Genomic DNA, 20,138 nt, shown 5'->3' with positions numbered 1-20,138 from the left:
AAAGATGACGACAAATCATGGTGTCAACCCAAATGTCACACAGATGCTCTATTCAGACAGTGGGCAGACGGGGTGAAAAATGGCAGACAAACAGCACTTTAACACTGCTTGATTAAAGAAAACGCAAAGAACGCTTACCTGCACTCTTAAAAATAAAGGCTCTTTATTGGCATTGATGATTCCGTAAAGAACCTTGAACATCCATGGAAGCTTTTAAACGCAGATAAGTTTCTTTATAGTGTAAAAAGTTTTTAAAATGTTCTTCAAAATGGTTCTTTTAAGAATTGTTCACTGAAAGGTTCTTGGCATTACTGCAAAATTACCCTTTTGGAGCCTTTATTTTTAAGAGTGTGAGAGGCTAACTGAACCCTAAAAGGGTCAATTTCTTCAAGTTTCCCCTGATAAATTGTTTTCTGTTATTCACACTCTAAAGGAAACCAAAAGCTGAATCTGAAGGGGCATAAGTTACAGCCGAAGAAATAATTTTACAAAACTGTTTAAAATAAACAATGTTGGAGAAGAAACAGAGGGCTGTGCATTGTTCATGACATACAAAAAGCTGTTGTGCTCACAGGGACCCAGGTTCGATTTGGGTCATGTCCCAGACTCAGTATCTCCCGCTCCACATCCCTCCACTTTCATGTCAACTTTCCTACATAAACAAGATAATACAATTTATGTTTAAATGTATATAATAAAGCCAATAAAAAGTCAAAAATCGGCCTCCAAGCAGCCTTAAAGGATTAGTTCACTTCCAGAACAAAAATTCAGAACTGACTTACCCCCATGTCATCCAAAATGTTCATGCATTTCTTTCTTTAGTCGAAAAGAAAATACGTTTTTTTTTTTTGAGGAAAACATTCTAGGATTTTTCTTCATATAGTGGATTTCAATGGGAGCCAACAGGTTGAAGGTCCAAATTGCTGTTTCAATGCAGCTTCAAAAGGCACTACACGATCTCAACCGAGGAATAAGGGTCTTATCTAGCAAAACAATTGTTCATTTTCTAAAATAAATAAATAAATACATACATTTATATACTTTTTAGGTACTTTTAGGTACTCTTTCGGTACTTGTGGTTACGGTTTGACAAAATCGATTCACGAGTTTGATTTTTATTGACTATTCAATTTTTCCATCTAATTTTTTTGTGCACACTGGACAAACACACCAGCATTTTCATTTAAAAAAAAAAAAAAAAAAAAAAAAAAAAAAAACACCAGTTCTATAGTATGGGTAATTAATAGTGTTTCCTATTAATTATTAACTTCCTAATAAATCAAAAATATTTTACACTTACCATCAGGGATGATGCATCTAAATCCAATCATACCATGTTCAGAAAGGAATCGACGTATACTACGAAACCCCTAAATACAAGATGGGAGGAAAGAATATATTTCAATGCTTTCTCTCGCTGGGTATTTGTACTGTATACAAATTGCATTGAAATCGCTTTTGAACGCGTGTTTGCATTCTACTTTCACTTTCGAAATTTGCAATCACACAGAGCAGCAGTAGGCTTACTTACCACATATTTTAAAAGATTTTTGAAAAGATGTTTGGCAGTGGTGCTCAGGATCTGCTAATCTTCGCCATCATCCTATCAGTCATCTCTCCTTACTCTATTTATGTGGTAAGGGAAATGTATATCATGTACTCTAATGTAACATGCTACTGCTAGCAAGTGGCTAACCAGGTCCTTTTTTTTTTTTTTTTTTTTTTCTTCTTCATCCACCCCTAATACTTTTTAACCGCAAATGCTCATCTTGCACTAGCTCTGCACTGCATGCATGTCTTAACCACATTGTAAGTCTCACATGGTTAGTTCTTTGTCTATGTACTTTTGCTAGATAAGACTCATTCCTCAACTGGGATCGTATAGAGCAGGGGTGGCGAACTCTGGTCCTGGAGAGCCACAGCCCTGCAGAGCTCAGCTCCAACCCTAATTAAAACTCACCTGCCTGTAGCTTCCTAGTAACCCTTCAGAGCTTGATGACCTTGTTCAGGTGTTTTTGATAAGGGTTGAAGCAAAACTCTGCAGGGCTGCGGCTCTCCGGGACCGACGGTCGCCACCCCGGGTGTAGAGCCTTTTGAAGCTGCACTGAAACTGCAATTTGGAACTTTAATCCATTGGCTCTCATTAAACTCCACTATATTGAGAAAACCCTGGAATGTTTTCCTCCAAAACCTTAACTTCTTTTCAACTGAAGACAGACATAAACGTGGATGACATGGGGTGAGTAAATTATCAGGAAATTTTTATTCTGCAAGTGAACTAAACCTTTAACTCAGCTGTGTAATTAATATATACATTAATCTTGTATACTAATTGTGAGCTAAATTGCATATTAGCTTATTTGTAAATGCACAAGGTTGAATTGCTAACACTTATGTTCGTCATTACACAAGCCCTCTAAATGACTTAATCTCTGCTTTTCAAAAAAAAAAACAGGTTTGCAAGGGCATATCAAGCCTTATGTGCCTTTCCTCAAACTTATTCTCACTCTTGCTCATGCTTTGTCTTGTTGGTTACGTCAATAAACCAACAAGACAAAGCATGAGCAACAGTGAGAATAAGTTTAAGGAAAGGCACATAAGGCCCAACTTGTATTGAAAGAGATAAGGGCGTCTTTATATTGACACTCCCTTTATGAACTCAGACTCACCTTGGATTAAAGCAATCATATTGTTCAGTTGTCTAACAGGGTTCTGTGGGGCTGACAGCTGTCGACGCAGCAGTTATGAGAAAACAGCAGTGCTGTAAACCAGCGCGTACCCACTAGACAAGTTCAACAGCTCTAGGCAGAGCCATAGCAGGTGCCATCATGATAGTGCAGGACTGTTTCATGCTCTAACAGAAAATGACAACACCCCTGCACAAATATATACCATACTGCAATCTGATAGGAATCTTCTGAACGTTGCTAAATCGCACAAACACACTCCTGTAGTCAAAACAGGGCTATGTGGAGAACAAAATTGGGTGATGCAGTTTCTGCCATGATGATGGTAGGGGAAGTGTCCGGTTTTTGACGGCACTGTGTTCCCCACCTAAAAACCAAGTCTATATTTTGGAAATGAGTCACGTCAACTCAGAAAGACTGAGTATTATATGACAATGTAAATATGGTTCAGTATGTTTAGATTTTTAAAAGAACACAGCAACCTTAAAGGGGCAGTTCACACAAAAGTGAAAACTCCTTTACTCACCCTCTTGTCATTGCAAATCTGTATGACTTTCTTCTGCAGAACACAAATGATATTTCAAGAAAAAAAAAAAAAAAAAAAAAAAAAAAAAAAAAACACACACACACACACACACACAGTACAATTCAAAGAGCTCCAGTGTTGTTTTGCTCCCTGTTGACTTTCATTGAATGGACAGAAACAATTGAAGCAAAATATTAAACATTTAAACAAAAGAACGTCAGTCACAAAGGTTGTATACGGAGTATGTCCACCGAACTGGATAAACTCACATTACAGGTAAAAGGTGATGCAGGAAAGGTTACTGACGTAAAAAGCAACTTGACTCCACGCAAGTATGGGGAAATACTGTATATGAAACTGAGCCAGGAAGCAAGAAGAAACCGAGACACCACATACGCAAATTAAAGAGTTTAATCACTACGTTATCTGCCAAATATCACTTCCTCAGACATGTTTATCATGAGCAGACATGACCGGCTGCTGAAAATCCCAAGACATGAAACATTTTCAACCTCAACAACACCAGTTGTCAAGATATGAAACTATACTTCAACCAAGCAGAACTAAAAATAGATTCAGTGCAGCTCAGCATTCCTTAGTTTACAGTAAAGGCTGCATGTCAAGACCTGTTGTATTGTTAGCTTAATGAGTTATTTCATCAAATTAGTGAGGTTACATAAGCGAATTAAATGCTCAGTGTAACAAAGCCAACAGAACAACAGATCAGATGGTTCACAAAGAACTCCAACGATCTCCATTTATCAGACAGTACTGGCAGCTTTAGGTTGCAACAGCAAAATAGTAGAAGTTACTCAAACAGCCTCAATCACCCCTGAATGAATGACTTTTGCCAAACAAACTTTTCTAAATAAGTCATTCAGAAGCTTGAGATAATATGCCAATTCAAAATAGCACAAACTGAAGCTAACGATTCATTCAGCTGAACCAAACCTGAGATTCTTGCCAGAGTCCAGATGTTATAGGAAACCTGGGCTACTAAAAGACAGACATCAGTGAAGTTTATTCAACAAACATCAGGGCAGCTGCAGTGACACAAACAGACTTGTGTAATTTCAGGCCTAATCTCAGCAAACACAGCAATCGATTCACTTCTGAGGGCATCAAGTCAAACCAAGTGTCTAAGACCCTGCATAGGTTTCTTTAACTCCACTGACAGCACTGTCAACATTTCTGGAGTCTGAAAGAAAAGTGATAATGTTCTGTTTCAGACTGATATTGCGGAATACTTCAAGCACAGGGCAAAAACGAGTAAGCTTTTGATCACAAATGCAACTTTGATCATAAGAGACTTATGCTAAGATAAGAGACAAAAACATAAAGTCTTACCAATCCTAAACTTTTGAACAGTGTGTGTGTGTGTGTGTGTATATATATATATATATATATATATCTTTTTTAGAAGATGAAAGTTAGACTGTGTAACATTAAGTTGCTTAAGAAAAACTTGATTTCTTCCTGAAATCCAAGTGCTTTAAGAAAAAAAAAAAAAAATACACTATCCTGAAAAACCTATAACGTATCAAACAACATTTTAATCTTCAAAAGGATCATATGTGACCTTGGACCACAAAACCAGTCATAAGGGTATTTATTTATTTTTTTTAAGTTAATTACATTACATTTAATTTAAGTTAATTAATCACATTATCCAAAAGCTGAATAAGCTTTCCATTAATGTAAGATTTGTTAGGATACAATATATAGCCAAAATACAGCTATTTGAAAAACTGGAATCAGAAGGTGCAAAAAAATAAAATAAATACATATATATATATATATATATATATTATATATATATATAATAAATAAAATATAATAATAAATAATTTGCCTTTAAAGTTGTCCTAATTAAGTTCTTAGCAATGCACATTACTAATCAAAAATTAAGTTGATATATTCATGGTAGAAAATTTACAAAATATCTTCATGGGACATGAGCTTTATTTAAAATCCTACTGATGTTTGGCATAAAAAAATGATACTTTTGACCCATGCAATGTATTGTATATTGCTACAAATATACCCATGCTCCTTATAACTGGTTTTGTGGTCCAGGGTCACATGACAATACAAAAACATACTCACATGACAATGATTCTTGATAAGTGCCTATGAATCACAGAAGAACCTTTAGTTTTATTGATTTCATCTCTTAACACTTACAAAGCCAGGCCATTTCATATTAATGTGATCCCAACTCAGACAAGCAGTCTTTGTGAATGGGAAAGAGAGCAAGTCAGAGTTTATTATAACACAATATTCACACTGCTGTAATCCAGGTCAGTTCAGTAGGATGACCTCTACAGCCTAAATAAATAAAATAAATAAATAAATAAATAAATAAATAAATAAATAAATAAATAAATAAATAATCTAAGGAGTTACCTGCTGTACAGGCCTAAAAACATCTGTGTGGAGTCGGGGACATTTAGTACAGACAGTGTTAACTCCCTCCTGAGATGAAGAAAAAAAAAAAAAAAAAAAAAAAAAAAAAAAATCAGTCCTACTGTTCTTGCAAACACAAAGGCAAGTTTAATCTGCCTTGAATACATCAACCACAGAGTAATCTGATATTAAATACATCAAACACAGCTGATGTCTCTGCAGGTCGTCTCAAAACCCATTGATGAGAAGCCTCTTACAAAACCCAAGTTACCATGAACCACAGTTTCCGTCAAAATACTTGCTAAAGTTCAAGTTGCAACAATAAAGCTGTGGTAACTTCATATTTATGACAGTGACGTCAAATGAGACAAAATATATGACAGTGATAAAAAAACTGGCTGACAGGAAGATTGCAGCCTGAGATATTGCTTGTTGAACTTATTTAAAAAGAAAATTTGAGTATTTACATTTAGACAAAAAAAACTGACTAGTTAATTTTTCGTCTGCCAATGAAAACATTTCCATTACCATTTAAAACCAATTAAAGACCGGTCTGGAGTTCAAATGGAGTGGGACTAGAATTTTCCCGTTTTCCCCTCAAAGCGTTCTGTAGTCACTCCGCTCCACTTCCACTCCAAGTTTTTAAGTTTTCCACTCCCCGGCGTGCGAAACCAGCCCGGAGAGATCTGGCGCGAGTGAAAACAAAGCTGATTTTCAAAGGCCCACTCCCTGCTGCAGGTAAATACACGTGACTCCACTTAATTTCCAAAAGAACCAACGAACTATGAAATAAATAAATAATAATAATAAAAATAAATACATAAAATAACCCCCTTTTCCCTCCAGGTAGATTACACAATCTCAAGTGCTGCTATACTAACCATTAGCACAACTAGAACACCAAATAAATTATTTAAAAAACAAACCGAACTGTATATATAACGTTAGTTATTATACAAATCATAAACAGACGATTCGCTTATCTTCATTTAGCACTCAAGTACACACAGCTTAACACAAATGCCTGCACACCAAATGTCCTAGGTCTTTAAGACCTTAAACCGAAAGTAAAGCCTCTCCAGCATTGTCTGGGACAAACATCTTTACAGCCATTGAGTACAACTAGAAACGGCTACAAGCTCAATTTCCCTGTAAATACACCAAACTAATTACAGCATTGAGCTTCGCTAGTGACTAGTAATGTGACTACCTGGCCTTTCGCAGAGGTTAAACGCAGCCAACAAACAACATAATCAGAAACATAAATCTCCTGATGCTGCCAAACTTAACTAGCGTTGGAAACTACGTCCACGAGATATCTTGGTTTGTTTAAAAATCCATTATAGACTCATTACAAACGCAGGAAGTAGTTGTTGTTTAGTGCATACTAATTTATTATTTATACTGAGGCGCATTAGGAAACGTGCCACAAGCTAGTACGTTTATCGCATTTACAGCTTTATAACTTCAGCTTGTTGAATGAGCACATCGACTGGACGTTTACACTCGAAAAGCTTGGAAAAACGCGAGTGTGTGCATGTGAACACACAGCAAAGACAAAAGACAGGCAAATGTGTTAAACCGTAATTATTTCACAGCGTACCTGCAACTCATACATACCGGAAATTAAACCATAGGCGAAGGAGTGGATCGAGTATGTTCCTTTCAGTCGGTATTCCCGTTCAAATCCATGACTATATCTCCTCTCTGTGTCTTTTTAGCATAGGCTTGTATTTGGTGAAATGATGGCTGCTAACAGCGACAGAAACATCTCTTCAGTCACGTGGTCAAATAGCTCCCAGCTGCTGCTGAATGTCCCTCCCAATTGAGGCGAGTTGTTGTTTAGCTCATTTCCCCTGATAAACCCTGCTAATTGTGGACTACATAATGATGGCATAATCACTTTGTATGTGCATGTCAGATATACATTTAGGCGCTAGAACTTTCATTTTTATTTTAATTTATCATATTTGCAGTCCTAATAGCTAGTAAGGATACTAAATTGTTTTATTTGTGAGCCGTTTACTCGTCCTCTATATTTAAGTGAATTGAATATGGACGAAATGGGTATTTAGGTCACTTTGTAAACATATCCTTTGTAAACTTGTCCAGTTTTGGTGTATGTTTCTCTTAATGAAAAAAAAAAGTTCAGAAATGGGCAAAAATGCCCCATAAATTTAAAATATTGATATGTAGTAAATACCTCTGTTAATTAATTATTTTTAATTTGATATATTTCATGATTTATTTATTTTAGGGCTTATAAGTGTGTGCTGTGTATGTTTCATAGGTATATATAAATACACACACACACACACGTTTGTTTTTGTGAATTCTGGGGACTTTCCATAGACTTCTATAGTTTTTATACTGACTAAACGATATTGTCTATCCCCTAACCCAACCCTAACCCTAAACCTAGCCCTCACAGAAAACACGTTTGCATCGTTACACTTTCAGACAAACATCATTTACTATTTTTTATCATTTTTTTAACATTGTGGGGACCGCAGGCCGGTCCCCACAATGTCAAAAATTTCAGGTTTTACTATCCTTGTGGGGACATTTGGTCCCCACATTGTAGCAAAAACAAGTACACACACACACATACATATATATATATACACATAGATTACAATTATAAATTATATAAATTATAATCTATAATTTTATTTATAGATTATAATTTAGTTTGTATATAAATATAAATATTTTATAATATATTATAAAAATCTAATATATCTAATTTATTCATGTATACATAATAAATAATATAAACAATAAATTTACAGAGTACACACACATATAATATGTAAACAAACTTTTATTTTGGATGCGATTAATCACGATTAATCGTTTGGCAGCTCTAATTTTTAGACAGCAGTTTGATTAATTATTTAGATATACAACAAACTGACAATTTATTTAAATTAATTCAGTCATTTGACAAATAGATGATACATTCTATTTTAGGAATTTATATTTAGTTGTTTTCTTAGTGTAAGTAAGATAAATCAATTATATTAATATAAATCTTGTGCATAAATATAGACATTTTAAGTTTGATTAGTTTTTTTAGGTAGCAGTTTGATTATTTTAATTATACAATAGTATAAAAATTATTTAAATTTCAGTGTATAAAATGTATTAAATTACATTAAATATAATTTATTTAAATTACTTTAATTAAATTATTTGACATAAATTGATGCTACACAGTAGTTCTGTAAAAATGTAAATATTGCCTTTTAATATTTTGTTTATTTATTTATATTATATTATTTATTTATATTATTTTAATTTTTAAATGTATTTGATTTAATATAAGTGTATGTATATATATATATATATATATATATACTTAGATTACAATTATAAATTATAATATAATAGTATAAAACTTATTTAAATTTACATGTATAAAATGTATTAAATTGCATTAAATATAATTTATTTAAATTACTTTAATTGAATTATTTGACATAAATGCTACACAGTAGTTCTGTAAAAAATGTAAATATTGCCTTTAAAAAATATATTATTTTTTTTAATTATTATTATTATTATTTATTTATTATATTATTTATATTATATTTTATTTATCTTCCTACAGCTTATTTAGTTAATTTCTGTTAATACTTTTGATGTTGTTAGAGGTGTTTTGCTATAGTCTGTCTCTCGCTTAATGCCCACAGCCACCATTGTCTACAGTAGTGATTAATTTATAGTGCTTCCTATGTTAAATACGTGGTCGCAGTAATGTCTACACTTTCATATTCACTTTCAGACTGACTACAGTCCGACCTAGATGCTGTTGCACCCTTTTGTGTGATGACTGCATTTCCATGCTTGAAGACACTGATTCATGTGGCTCCTCTCTATATGACTCAACAGACAATGAGGCATCTTGGCAACCCAAACTGTCTGGAGACACAGTAATAGCTCCTCCATAGACTGTATCACTCCTCCTGAGCCCATCTGTGTGGTTGCTAGTGTCTCTCAAACCATTCTGTTGTAGGGTGGAGTAGATGTTTTCCCTCTGATGTAAACTTCAGAGACAGCAAAGAGGTGAGCAGTGATGGTAGAAACAAACTGCATGTTATATTAAACTAGCTAAGAATTACATTCTTTCCTTAACCATAGCATTACCATTGAGGGACTTGTGAAGTATTTTACTGTCCCCTTGTGTTCACTCTGATCACTCACAAATCCAAAGCTTCTTTGACATGCCTTGAACAATCACACAACAGAAAGGCATATTATTTACCAGACAAAATCCCAGATCTTACAAATCCTTTTGTTTCTTTTCTGGCACTGGTTTACAATGGCTTTAGTTCTCCGTAGTTTAATTAAAGGTCAACCTTCTCAGTACCAGGGTCTCATGGACCCCCAGTATAAAAAAGCTAGATTTCCTCAGAAACACTTTATCATTTAAAATTTTAATTAAAAACACTAAAGGAATAGTTAACCCAAAATTGAACAATTTCTCACTCTCAGGCCATCAAAGATGTAGATGAGTTTATTTCTTCATCGAAACAGATTTGGAGAAATTTACCATTACATCACTTGCTCACCAATGGATCCTATGCAGTAAATGGGTGCCGTCAGAATGAGAGCTGGAAAAACACCACAACAATCAACACAGCATAATCATTAAGCCATTTTTTAACTTCAAAACTTTGCTTTTGGCTAAATTATGGCATATTGCCTTCTCCAGTAAAAAAAGCCATCATGTCTGAATCAGGAGAGAAATATGAACAGATCAAATACCATGTACAAGTGAACACCGTTCAAAACAGTTGTACATGGCTGTGTTTATTTGATCAAAAATAAATGTAATATTGTTAAATATTATAATGATGTAAAATAATGTTTTTCTTTTTTAATATATATTAAAATCTAATTTATTTCTGTGATCATAGCCGAATTGTCAGCATCATTAGTTTAGTATTTAGTGTCACATAATCTTTCAGAAATCATTCTAATATGCTTATTTCTTATCAATGTTATCAATGTGAGAAGACCAGACTTTTTTATTGTAGGAAACTATAATGAATTATGGGCCGATGTTTTACTGTTAAAATACCTTAATGACAGATTTGCATCTTACAAACACGCAGCTTTTGCGTCACATAATGTTAACTGATGAACTGGAGTCATCTGAATTAGGCTTGTGGATTATTGTGATGTTTTTATCAGCTGTTTGGGCTCTCATTCTGACGGCACCCATTCACTGCAGAGTATCCATTGATGAGCAAGTGCATTACATGCATTAAATTTAGCATTACATGCTAAATTTATCCAGATCAATTCAGATGAAAAACAACTTTCTGGATGGCCTGAAGGTGAGGAAATTTGTAGCAATTTTTCAATTTTGAGTGAACTATTTCTTTAAATAACATTACTTGATTAGATAGAAATTTGACTAAAGTTAGACACTATTCCCCAGTTTCATGGACAAGGCTTAGGCCTAGTCCTAGACTAAAATGTAAGTCTGAGCTGTTTCAACTGAAAGAAACTTATACTGACTGATCTAAAAGAAGATCAGTGCCTTTGTTTTTCCTCAAGATGCACACCAATAATGTTTTTTTTCTAAATGTCCTAATTGAATTTTTTTGCTGATTTTCTTGTTTTAAACAAACCTCATAAAATGTAAAGAAATAAAAAAGAAAAAAATAACAGAAATATTTGATAGCTCATTGTCATTCTCTGACACCCTCCACCTCCCCAGCTCCACCTGTATAGATCTGCTGTGGGTTAGTATATATGCTACTTGTTTGTCTTAAAGGAGAAGTCCACTTCCAAAACAAAGATTTTCATATAATGTACTCACCCCCTTGTCATCCAAGATGTTCATGTCTTTCTTTCTTCAATTGTAAAAAAAATAGTTTTTTTGAGGAAAACATTTCAGGATTTTTCTCCATATAATGGACTGATATGGTGCCCCGATTTTGAACTTCCAAAATGCAGTTTAAATGCGGCTTCAAACGATCCCAAATGCAGTTGTAAATGATCCCAGCCGAGGAAGAAGGGTCTTATCTAGCGAAAGATCGGTTATTTTCATAAAAATAATACAATTTATATACTTTTTAATGTCAAATGCTCGTCTTCTCTGGACTGTTTTTGTTCCGGTTCATGACAGTTAGGGTATGTCAAAAAACTCCCATCTCATGTTCTCCCTCAACTTCAAAATTGCCCTATATCGCTGTTTTACCTTTTTTGTTAAGATGTGTTTAATCTTTTTTCATGTTCACTTTGCAAAGACTGGGACGGTACTTCTGCAGCGATGTAGGATGATTTTGAAATGATTTTTGAAGTTGAGGGAGAAAATACGATTGGAGTTTTTCAACATTCCCTAACTGTCTTGAAAAGAATACACAGAGTTCAGGCAAAGCAAGACAAGATGACTATTTGAGATTAAAAAGTATTTAAATTGTATTTTTTTAATGAAAATAACTGATTGTTTCACTAGATAAGACCCTTCTTCCTCGGCTGGGATCGTTCACAATCGCATTTGGGATCATTTTAAGCCGCATTTTGGAAGTTCAAAATCGGGGCACCATACCAGTCCATTATATGGAGAAAAATGCTGAAATGTTTTCCTCAAAAAACATAATTTATTTCCGACTGAAGAAAGAAAGACATGAACATCTTGGATGACAAGGGGGTGAGTACATTATCTGTAAATTTTTGTTCTGAAAGTGGACTTCTCCTTTAAATACTCTCAGCACCATATCTGTGTATGCATCTGCAGTCACAAGTTCCTGTACTTGCTTTAATCTAATAATCTACAGCAATAGCAATTCAGCAGCATAGCAGATCTATTCTGCTAATACCAAATACATTAACAGGCCAAAGTTTTCTGAGAGTTCTCAGGATAGAACTACTTTACGGACCCCATGGAGTTCTTTCAGGAGTCCCTGGTTGACAACTCAGTTTATTTGTTTAAGACTTACATGATTAGGCTCAGTTCTTTACGCCAAACCACGTGTGTTTCAATAAGGCTGAATAATGGCAAGCATACCGAAGTTGCACAATAGCACTGACTGTTTTTGTTTAGCCAGACAACCGCTAAGAGCCACCGCTACCTTTCACATGAGAAAAAGCAAACACATTCATCTTAGCTCTTTCTCTCCTGCTCGGAAAGCCACGCTGTCCGTATTAAACTATATAAATGTCACGAATAGTCAGCCTCGGACTCTAGTGGAAAAAGTTACGATGTGCTTTCTAAGAATTATGCTGCCAGCTGTGGAAAGGGATTGCACAGTTAAAATATTACTATTTTAAAATTATTGCTTTTAAAAGAGCCAAAAAAGAGTACTGAATCCTTCCCAAAACTATCGTATATTCTGAAAAGCACATTTTTTAATCTTTCAACACCAGCTCTATTATATTTATACCATTGCGTATGGTTCCCTTTTCCACCAGCAGCAACAAACAAGTGCTTGATTCTGAGTGACTCACCTGCTGTGTTTCCTCACCAGAGCTCCAAACATCTCTGCACAAGCACTTCATTCTTTTCAGGAACTGGAATTGAGTTGCAAGGAATGTGAGCATGAGTAGCGTGTCATAAGGAAAAGGAAATTTACTGTGAGCTAATCCCACCATCACACAACACTCTGACACATTCGCTCTCTCTGCGCACTGAGTCATTCTTACAGCAGGCTGGGTAAACTTTCCCCGGCACAGATGCTGTTTATTTCATATGGAAGCCATAAGTGAGGCCATGCTGTGAAAAGAAGGACTGGCATACTGGTGAACGGATATTTGGCTTTGTTGGCACAGCAGAAATATCCTGTAAAACAGCCTGATGATTTATTTTCACACTCAAGATATTGAAGTATTCGCTTGTGTAGTTTTTAAATCTTTGCGGTGGTTATTGCATATGTTGGCACTTATTGTCTTTACAAAAGAATGTTCTTATGTAAGAGCTTAAACTGTGAAATTTGGCAGTCGACATATGCACGTTTTTGCATCTGAGAGAAATATACTGTATGGGCTTCATTGTTTTCCTTTATCCTAATAAGCTGAGACTCATTTTTACAGAGTGATTATTTGCTTAATGTTACTACTAGAGGTTTTGACATTCAAAGCAGCTTTGGAAGGTGAATTTGGGTGATGTGGAAAAAGGAAAGGTTGTATTTAATTTTGTTGGGATTAGTCGAAATGGTTGTTTTTATGAATGTCATTATTAATGAGCTCTTGAGCTACAGAACAATAATGCAGTGTGAAGGCTTAAGACAGTATGAAAGAGGAAAAGACAGCCTTTTTCTGCCACCTTGTGTTTAGAGTTGCATGGCACAACTGCAGTAAGCCTCCAAAATATATTTCTTACATGTCCTAAGAAAGCATGAAGGACAAATCTAAAATGTGGAGAATAAACAGGCTCTTAGGTAACAGATTTGCAATGCTAAAATTCATAAAACGTAACATTATTTGATCAAATGACTGATTTTTATTTAAATAATTTAATCATTAATGTTATGATTTTCAGTTTAATAGATTTTATGAAACTATTAGAATTTATTATTTAAAAAATAAATAAATAACTGGAATATTTAATTATCACATTAGATATAACCTTATATAAATATAATTTAAATTAAATCTTAATTTCAATTTGTCTAATTTAAAATAAAAGTAATTATCTTGATAACAAATTTTCTAATATATTTCTGGATTTTTTTAAGCTGATGTTCTTGTTTTAAACAAATAACCTAATTAAATTTTGTTAGATTTGTTTCAAATTTTAATTTGTCTACTTTATTTTGATAATACATTTTCTAAGATTTTAATAATTGTTTTTAAGGTTTGTTTTTTAAACCTCAGTAAATTAAGTTAGATTTATGTTTTAAAATTAATTATGTTTTTACATTTCAAATTTAACATAATTATAAATGTATCAGCTCAGATAATTTTGCTCAATTTAAATTCTTATTTTAATTCGCCTAATTTAAAATGAAAGTACATTATCTTGATAAAACATTTTCTAAGACTTTACAATTTGTTTTTAGCTTTGTTTTTCTTGTTTTAAGCATAAACCTTACTAAATTATGTTAGATGTATGTCTTAAAAATAATTATAGTGCTATTACATTTCAAATGTAACTTAATTATAAATTTAATGATCACCTTAGATAATTTTGCTTAATTTAAATTCTTATTTTAATTTGCCTAATTTAAAATGAAAGTACATTCTTGATAACACATTTTCTGATATATTTCTGGATTTTTTTAAGATGATGTTCTTGTTTTAAACAAATAACCTAATTAAATTTTGTTAGATTTGTTTAAAATTTTAATTTGCCTACTTTATCTTGACAATACATTTTCTAAGATTTTAAAAAGTGTTTTTAGCTTTGTATTTCTTGTTTTAAGCATAAAAACAAGAATAAATTCCTCACTAAATTAAGTTAGATTTATGTTTTAAAAATAATTATGTTATTACATTTCAAATTTAACATAATTATAAATGTAATTATCGCCTTAGATAATTTTGCTCAATTTAAATTCTCTAATTTAAAAAAAAGTACATTATCTTGATAATACATTTTTTTATATATTTCTGAATTCTTTAAGCTGATGTTCTTGTTTTAAACAAATAACCTAATTAAATTTTAAAAGATTTGTGTAAAATTTTAATTTGCATAATTTATCTTGATAATACATTTTCTAAGATTTTAAAAATGTTTTAACTTTGTATTTCCTGTTTTACGCATAAACCTCACTAAATTATGTTAGATATTTTAAAAATAATTATAATGTTATTACATTTCAAATGTAACTTAATTTTAACTTAAATCTAATTATCACCTTAGATAATTTTGCTCAATTTAAATTCTTATTATAATTCGCCTAATTCAAAATAAAAGTAAATTTATCCTGATAACACGTCTTCTCATACATATCTGATTTTCTTGTTTTAACAAACCTCATAAAATGTAAAGAAATAAAAAACATAAAAAACTGAAATATTTGATAGGAGCATGGTTTGAGATTGATCCTCATCTGTCTTCTTTTTGATTTTCTGTCATAAGATTTCTGTGTTTTAATATTTCTTTGTTCAGAATCATAAATCTTTTTGAAGTTTGAATTAGATTTCAAATCACTTTCACTTTTGTGAACATTCAACTTTGTTTTTCAACGCAGTCATTTGCTGATCGTATTTCTTCATTTTTCAGGAGCTGGTTTTCAGCATTTGACACATGTAATTTCCTTAAATGCTAACTGCTCTTATTTGTCAGTCATCCTTTATGATCAGATGAAAGGTTGTGTGGTTTTGAAGGTTATACGGCTCGTTTTACACTTCTGGCTGAGAGAGAGTCCTGAATTAAATTACCCAGCACTCAGCTGTCTCTCGGTGAAATTCACATTTTCCTGTGCAGTGTTAGCACAATATGCTGAAGATGCTGATTACTGCCGATGAGCATGCAGACACTGCTGCGAGCGGGCAGCTTACATCTTCTCTTTTTCGCCAACCTTTTAAAACCTGTAATTTCAAGGTAATCAATACACAGTTCCACCAGGCAACCCGCAAATCACTCCCCCTCTATAGCAGAGCATGTGCGGCTGACAGCCGGTTTGACAGCCAACAGTAAACTATCAACTCCAGACCCGGAGAAGATAGCGCATAGTAAAAACCATTTTGTCATTTATATTGTGCAGTTACAGATGCCTTGAATGTGTTTGAATGCGTAACCAATTTTTCAAAAATCAATCTACCTTGTTTAATAAAGCTAAAAATATAAATAGATATTCATTTAGTCTTAACTTATATTAAGCAAAAATATTTAAAAATCATTACTACTGCTTGTTTTCTATTAAAATATACTTTATTTACTTGAAAAGTGAATTTGTCTTGAATTAAACATCTTTTTTTTCAAGCTGTTTTTCTTGTTTTAAGCATAAACCTAACTAAATTTTGCTAGATTTAAAAATAATTCAAATTATAATAAATTTAAAATTACATTTAATTAGATGCCACTGCATACATTTCTTCCTCAGTTTAAATTTTTATTTTAATTAAATTAAAAATGTAATTGAATTTTTCTTGTTTTAAACATGAACCTCATTAAATTTGTTAGATTTGTTTCAAAAGAATTTAAATGATAATGCATTTAACATTTATTCTAAATTTAATTAGCCTAATTTATATTGATAATACATTTTCTAAGACTTTATCTGGAATTTAAAAAAGTATGATTTTTAGCTTTGCTTTTGGTTTAAACATAAACCTCACTACATGATGTTAGATTTATGCTTTAAAAATACTTAAAAAGTTTTATTTTTTTTAATTTATAATCTCAATTTTAATTCTTCATTTTAATTAGCCTAATTTAAAATAAAAGTACATTATCTTAATAACACATTTTCTGATATATTTCTGGATTTTTTCTTAAAGCTGATGCTCTTGTTTTAAACAAATAATCTCATTAAATTTTGTTAGATTTGTTTAAAATTTTTATTTGCCTACTTTATCTTGATAAAACATTTTCTAAGATTTTAAAAAGTGTTTTTAGCTTTGTATTTCTTGTTTTAGGGATAAACCTCACTAAGTTGTTAGATTTATGCTTTAAAATTATTTTTTTTATGATTTTTATAACAAATGTTATTTAATTTGCGTATTTTAAAATAAAAGTACATTTGTCTTGATCACACATTTTCTGATACATATCTGGATTTTTTTTTAGCTGATTTTCTTGTTTTAAACATAAACCTAATTAAATTTTGTTAGATTTGTTTAAAAAGAATTCAAATTATAATACATGTAAATTCATAATTTAATTTGGCTAAATTATTTTGATAATTCATTTTCTAAGACTGTATTTGGAATTTAAAAAGTATGTTTTTAGGTATTCCTTTCTTATTTTAAGCCTAAACCTCACTAAACTATGTTATATTTGTGCTTTAAAAATAACTATAATGCTATTACATTTCATATGTAACTTAATTATACATTTAATTATCACCTTATATAATTTTGCTCAATTTAAATTCTTAATTTAATTCGCCTAATTTAAAATAAAAGTACATTTTGTTACCTTGATAACACATTTTCTGATACACATGGAATTTTACCTGTTTTTCTATTTTAAACTAGTAACCTCATTGAATTTTGTTAGATTTAAAAATTTAATTTGCCTAATTTATCTTGATAATATATTTTCTAAGACTTTAAAAAGTGTTTTTAGCTTTGTATTTCTTGTTTTAAGCATAAACCTTAATCAAATTATGTTAGATGTGTGCTTTAAAGAAGTTAAAATGTTAATACATTTCAAATTTATTTAAACACATTTTCTGAGAATTTTCTTCTTTTAAACATAAACCTCATTAAACTTTGTTTGATTCATGCAAAAATAACTAAAATATAATTAAAATGTTACATTTAAAATTAAATTGAAATAAAGATATCATCTAATACAATTTTGCTCACTTTAAATGCTTAATTTAATTGCCTAATTTAAAATAAAAGTACATTTTTAAACAATAAAACAACATAGAATACTAAGAAAAATGATTGTTATTTTTTTAATTCCTGTTAAAATACCTGTATCATTCAGGAAGGACAAAGCACTTTCATATTTTTCTGAGTCTGTGCTCAGTGCTGCAATTTTGCTCAATTTAAATACTTAATTTAATTGCTTAATTAAAAAGGCCAATTTTAAAAGAAAACATATATAATACTAAGAAATTCTATTGTTTCAAATACCTGTATCGTTCAGCAAGGACAAAGCACTTCTGTAATTTTCTGAGTCTTTGCTCAGTGCTGCATTGTGAAGGTAATTACGGGTGATGGAAGTGTTCGCCCAGAGCAGATATACCTCAGCTTTAGGCTAAAGCCAGAGCATCAGTACAGCATTGCAGCTGAGAGAGAGAGAGCGCGTGTGAGCGTGCATGCATAGGGCTAATGGTATGTTGGGTGTAAATCACAGCGGTACTGGTTGCGGGCACGTGCGCTCTGGGATGTGTGCTGCAGTAGAGGCATCCCCCTCAGCTCAGATCGTAGCTCATTTGTCAAATTGCCTGCAGGACTTGAATGCTGCATTGCTGCTGAGAAAGAGAGAGGCAATCAGCTTTTCTCCATGGTTGGGGGGTGGAGGAGCGCAGGAAGGCCCAGGGCAGCATGCTTTGAGCAGTCTCCTTTAAAAATGTGCGGTGGACACAAAATTGGTGGCACTCGTGTGAAGGTCACTGCAGAGTACAAAATGCTCAAATGCATCAATTATTCCCGTGCCTCAGCTGTAGATTTGCTTCTCTTCTACATGCAATCGTTGTTACATTCTTTCTTGTTTTCTTCCTATTTTTGGTTATTCCCATGATGAAGAATTAAAAAAAAAATGTGCTAATTTCCTGTGCCTCTCTTTTCATCTCTTATCTTTTTATCCTCATATCAGCGGATAGAAGGCTGATTTTAAGTGTGTCTTTAATGCCGCTGCCAGTAAGGATTAGTTTAAGAGCAGCTCTGTGGATACAGTCCCAGGTGCAAGTGTGCTGATCAATTCAGCTTTGGTGTTTTCTCTCTAAAGCAGCTGGAGCAGGTGCCAACTGTGCGGTACATACACAGTCCTGTTACAAAAAAACATCTTTGCAATGTATGACAGTGAACAATGAATAGCTTTTCGTCCTCTGTTTAAATCTAAAAATAGCAATGTTTTATTCTTCATATATGTTGGGGAAAATGGACTTTATTGGGTATTTGCAATTCAAACTCATTTTTGTTTTACCCTAAAGGTATGAAATGGTTACTACATTTTTAAAATATATATATATATATATATATATATAATATATTCATTACACATATCCGTGACCTTCACTGGTGAAATAATTCTAGTGGTAAATGACCTTAGAAGGTTAAAATCACAAAGTGCATGATTAAATGGACTATGAATCATAATTTTGACTACAGCCTGAATAGTAAAGTACATTTTTGTATTTTCAGGTTAGATACTAAGTAGGTTCATTATGGCACACACACACACACACACACACACACACACACACACAAACCTAGAACTAGAACCCAAACAGACAAAAGGCTTTATGAATATAAATGAGTATAGTTTTTTTATTTATGGAAATGAAATAATTAAAAGTGTTTTAAGTTCTATGATGCGGAAAATGCAGACGGAATAATGGAATCCAGTAATAAAAATGGAATTTACTGTATAATGTCACAGAATTTACCCAATTTTGGAAAGTTTCAAAGACAAATTAAAAGTAGGTCTTTTTAACTCTTAAATGTGATATGGACTAGTGTCTGTGATATTAAAGGAGAAGTCCACTTTTAAACCAAAGATTCACGTAACGTACTCACCCCCTTGTCATCCAAGATGTTCATGTCTTTCTTTCTTTAGTCGTAAAGAAATTATGTTTTCTGAGGAAGACATTTCAGGATTTTCTCCATATAATGGACTTCTATGGTGCCCCGATTTTGAACTTCCAAAGTACAGTTTAAATGCGGCTTCAAACGATCCCAAATGTGGTTGTAAACGATCCCAGCCAAGCAAGAATGGTCTT

At 32.5% G+C, this 20,138-nt stretch overlaps 1 protein-coding gene across 6 annotated transcripts in view; it reads right to left on the bottom strand.

Moving 5' to 3' along the window:
- Positions 1–7,440, bottom strand: part of spsb1 (splA/ryanodine receptor domain and SOCS box containing 1) — a 17,946-nt gene extending 10,506 nt beyond the window's left edge. Inside the window, exons 1-3 of one of the 6 annotated variants that reach the window (XM_051097363.1) lie at positions 7,240–7,440; positions 6,148–6,351; positions 5,620–5,688 (exon numbers count right to left, since the gene is read on the bottom strand). The gene's annotated coding sequence lies outside the window, so the exon portion shown is untranslated. Of the gene's footprint in view, positions 1–5,619; positions 5,689–6,147; positions 6,352–7,222 lie in introns of all 6 variants that reach the window. The other 5 variants (XM_051097362.1, XM_051097364.1, XM_051097360.1 and 2 more) reach the window with 5 other exon arrangements.
- Positions 7,441–20,138: the final 12,698 nt, after the last annotated feature.

This window comes from Labeo rohita, chromosome 23, assembly GCF_022985175.1.
Source record: "Labeo rohita strain BAU-BD-2019 chromosome 23, IGBB_LRoh.1.0, whole genome shotgun sequence".
NCBI classification, from domain to species: domain Eukaryota; kingdom Metazoa; phylum Chordata; class Actinopteri; order Cypriniformes; family Cyprinidae; genus Labeo; species Labeo rohita.
This window is presented reverse-complemented; position numbering and strand designations above follow the sequence as displayed.